The following is a 4,468-nucleotide window of genomic DNA, read 5'->3' on the forward strand; positions in this document are numbered from 1 at the left end:
GATGCCATTCATCTTAGTCCAGGTAAAAACCTGAACTCTGGAGCCAAAACACCTAGTAGGTCCATGTCCTGATGACATTCCTAACAATGTCACCATGGACAAGCTGCTATCCTACTCATGTTTCAGTTTCTTCATCTGTTAAGATAAGAAATCACTGTGAGAATATAATGGGTTAGAAATATAAAGTACTTAGAACAATGCCTAGCACATAGTAAACACATAAGGTGTATTGTTTGCTAAAATCACTATTGTTATCACTATTATCCTTATTTCCTTTTGACCGGAGTTTGCCCCTTCCTCAGTCCTTTGGTTTGTACTGTGTTTGTCTTAGAAAAGTTGGGAAGATTCCACCGGGAACCAACAAGTATTCTAGAAGACAAATTATCTTGAGATGACCTGTGTCTTTGGAAGTTCTAAGTCAGTAAGATTCTGTGAAAGTGTAGAATGATCTTGACCAAGGTTTATCAAGACAGAAGGAAACCAAATTCTTCAAAGCACTCCTAATATGGTGGTAACTAAGATCTAGAAGTTGGTGAAAGGCAGGTAGGTGTCTAGCTCTGTGGCTGGCTGTATTTGGAAATCCTCTAAACCCAAACTCCTTGAAATTGTGGTGATATTTTCTAACAACATCTGAATAAGTAAAGAGAGATGTGGATGATCCTAGAGACTGTCAAACAGAGTAAAGTAAGTCAGAAAGAAAAACAAATTTTGTGTACTAATGCACATATGTGGAATCTAGAAAAGTGATAGAGATGAGCCTATTTGCAAAGCAGAAGCAGAGACACAGATGTAGGGAACAAATGTATGAACCCAAGGGAGAAGAGGGTGCAGGATGAATCGGGAGACTGGGCCTGGCGTGTATACACTACTGTGTATAAAATAGATAACTAACGAGGCCCTACTGTATGATACAGGGAACTCAGTGATCTTCCTGACCTAAGGACTGAAACTGCATCTCCTGAGTCTCTGGCAATGCAGGCAGATTCTTTACCCAATGAGCCAACTGGGAAACCTATCATAACCTAATAGTGTTCCCCTGAAAATCATATGTTGAAGCTCTAATCCCTAATGTGATAATATTTGAAGATGGAGAATTTGGGAGATAATTAGAGTCTAATTAGATCATAAGGGTAGTGCCTCATGATGGGATTAGTACCCTTCTAAGAAAAGGAAGAACAAGAGATGTGTCTGTGTGAGGATACAGAGTGATCATCTCTAAACTAGAAAAAGTACCCTCCCTGAGGAACTGAACCAGCACCTCAATCTTGAAGTCCCCAGCCTCCAAAACTGTGAAAAAATGTACTTCTGTTGCTTAAGAATCTATGATATTTTGTTATAGTAGCTTGAACAGACTGATACATGGGTCATGATATCAGTTTAGTTTTTCCCAGTCAGCATTTTCATACAACAGGAATAGATTTTTTAAATGTCAGAATGCATTGCATATGGTAAAGTTAAGCATTGTTTCATGAAATTTGGTTTGTGTGTACGTATTGTATATGTAAAATTGTATGTAAAATGTATTTCTTTTTAGGGTCTTGATAAAAAGGTTAAAAATCATTTACTATAAACACTAAGGACTTCCCAGGTGGCACTAGTGGTAAAAAAACTCACCTGCCGTTGCAGGAAACATAAGAAGTGTGGGTTCGATACCTGGTCAGGAAAATTCCCTGGAGGAGGGCATGGCAACCCACTCCAGTATTCTTGCCTGGAGAATCCCATGGACAGAGGAGCCTGGTAAGCTACAGTTCATAGGGTCACAAAGAATTGGATATGACCGAAGCAAGTTAGCATGCACATACGTGCATAAACACTAAACAAAAGTGATTTTCAGAGAATAACCTGGTGCATAATGCCAGCAACTATAAGATTGAGACCAGCATCCTACATCAGTGGGCAGTGTTCAAGGAGCTGTGTTTAGCAATGACACCACATGATAGCGGATAAAAGCCTTAAAATGACCAAGTCCTCTGTACCCCTCTTTGCCTGGTCATGGGAAATAATGCTGACCCTTTGACCTGAGCTAGTGACCCATCTGCACTGGAATTCTAGGCAATTTAGGAAGGAGAGAGGAGCCTCAAGAGGTTTCTTACTTAGTGAGACTGTGGCAAACGTGGTATCCTGTAAGTCCCCTACATACAAACTTCAGGCTGTAAACTTACAAAGATGTGAACGGCATGCGCGTGTCTGATCACGTCAGGTGCGAGTGAAATTGCAGCTTGCCCTCCACCTCCTACTGCTGACGTTCCTTCGGCTCTGTATCTCCACCTCCTCTCCCTCCTCAGTGCCAGCCCCTGAATGCCAGGTGGTACTGTAGTACTGCACTTGTTAAGGTGCTGTAATAAAAATGTTTTCTTTATCTTTTGTGTGTGTTTGTTGTGTGTCATCTGTGTGAAACATTATAAGCCTATTTCTGTACAGTACTATATGGCTGATTGTGTTAGCTGGGCACCTAGACTAACTTTGCTGTACTTATTGGACTTACAAACAAGCTCTCAGAACAGAATTTGTTCACATGCAGGGAACATACTGTAATATTAAATAATATCTCTACCCCCACTGAGGTCAAAATGTTATATTAGTAACAAAAGATTTTCTTAAATAGAAAATCTAACCCTCAAAATTTCATCAGAGAGTGTCTTATTTCCCAGGAAAGTCCTTCCAGAGTGGATGGCATCAGGTGGATGTGAGAAAGTCTACACTTAGAAACTAAAAAGCTTTTAGGTAGAAGTAGATTGGCTCAGTGAATATACCTCAAGGGTGTTTTCTGTAATATGACAAGCACGTGACACCTGCTGTCCTTAATAACTGTTAAGTTCTCTGCTCTTAATTTTATACTAGTTCAAAGAGTAAATATGCTCATTTGGGTTTTGACTGGCAAATCTGAACAAGAAAGCTCTTGTTTCAGCAGGGCAAAATTTCCCCTTTTCCAAAATGCTACAAGTATCAGTGCCAGTACTGGTTGTGATAGCGTAGGCTTTTGTCCCAAAATAGCTATGAACAAGCTTGATATCAAATGGAATAAGTAGAGAAATCATTGCTTCAATTAGCTCTGCAGAAACTGTAGAGGGAGAGAGAGCGGAGGAGGCTATCTTGGTGTAGATTCAAATCCCCGTCCTGTCTGAGTATGGCCTCAGCCTTCTCTGATGTAATAGGTTCCCTAAATGGTGATATAATCCTTGGGAGATCATTTACTACCTGAAAAATCTCTCTTACAGGATTGTGATGGTTTTAAAACATGACCTGAAATTCTTTGGGACCCTTCCCATCAAAAGGTGAGCTCTATGTCTCCTCCACTTGAATCTGAGCCAACTACGGTGACTTGATTGAAATCAGAAGAATACCACTTCCAAAGCTGAGTCAGGAAAGGTTATCTAGCTTCTGCTGCCTCTCTTAGCGCACTTGTTCTGGGAAAGAGAGTTATTATACAAGAAACACAACTTCTCTGAGACTACTGTGCTGGAAAGGCCACATGGAGCTGCTCCCATCATCAACCGAGACGAGCTTCTGGCTGACAGTCGCGGGAGCCCCCATGGACCTCAGACCCATCAGGCATCAAACATCAGTCAGGCCATTGGATGATTCTTGCCCCAGATATTTGGCTTCAACCATATGAGAAGCCCCAGGAGAACCCTTCCCAATTTCTGAGCCACAAGACTGTGAGCAAAAATTAAGGGACTGTTTTAGGCTGCCACATTTTGTGGCAACTTATTCATGAACTATTGAAACAAAATAGTGATTATTGGGAAAGAGTTAATAGTTACCACAATGACCACCAGCACCACAAGCAAATGCTCTGGCAGACTGCAAGCTCTCTGAGGGCAAGACCACATCCACTCTGTTCCCCCTTGTATCCTCAGAGTCAAGCCCACAGCAGATGTCCATAAGAAGTTTGGAAAATGCATTATTGCTCTTGTGCTTTAAAACAAATTAGCTTTGGTTATCTTTTTAAATCACAGAAATAAATAAATGGTTACTAAGATTCCCTAACTGACTTCAAGTGGTAAGTTTTCTGCTTAGAGCTGAAATAGGCATTACAAATTAAGGCTTTTCCTAACTGCAGAGACCTTAGAACATAAACCTATATATAAGAATAAGAATAAACTGGGGTTAATTTCTTGGACATTGACCTATGCTTGCTGATTAGTCAGCTTACACTCCAGCTTTCAGCTGTAGTCATTTTTTTATTATGAGAGCATACCCCTTTGGTGTAGATCTAAGGTACCTGGTCAGTGTGTAAATCTTCACATCCCACACTGGGATACACACACACACACACACACACACACACACACACACACGCATGCACATACACACACATAACTGAAATTTGCCTCAACACTTACAAAGTAGCCTGAGACAGTTTGAAAAATGGAGCAAATTATCAAATAGCAGAAGCCACTTTAAAGGAGCAAAGGCTGAAATTCCTAGATACAGCAGATGGGCTAATCACCATCCTTAGTCAAGG

The 4,468-nt window shown here is 40.8% G+C and overlaps 1 long non-coding RNA gene across 1 annotated transcript; it reads left to right on the plus strand.

Moving 5' to 3' along the window:
* The first annotated feature begins 440 nt into the window (after positions 1-440).
* Positions 441-3,982, plus strand: LOC139036463 (uncharacterized). The gene is made up of 2 exons (XR_011489214.1): positions 441-543; positions 3,219-3,982. It is a non-coding gene; the product is annotated as an uncharacterized lncRNA (long non-coding RNA).
* The last annotated feature ends 486 nt before the right edge of the window (positions 3,983-4,468 follow it).

This window comes from Odocoileus virginianus, chromosome 9 (assembly GCF_023699985.2).
Source record: "Odocoileus virginianus isolate 20LAN1187 ecotype Illinois chromosome 9, Ovbor_1.2, whole genome shotgun sequence".
In the NCBI taxonomy this organism is placed as follows: Eukaryota; Metazoa; Chordata; class Mammalia; order Artiodactyla; family Cervidae; genus Odocoileus; species Odocoileus virginianus.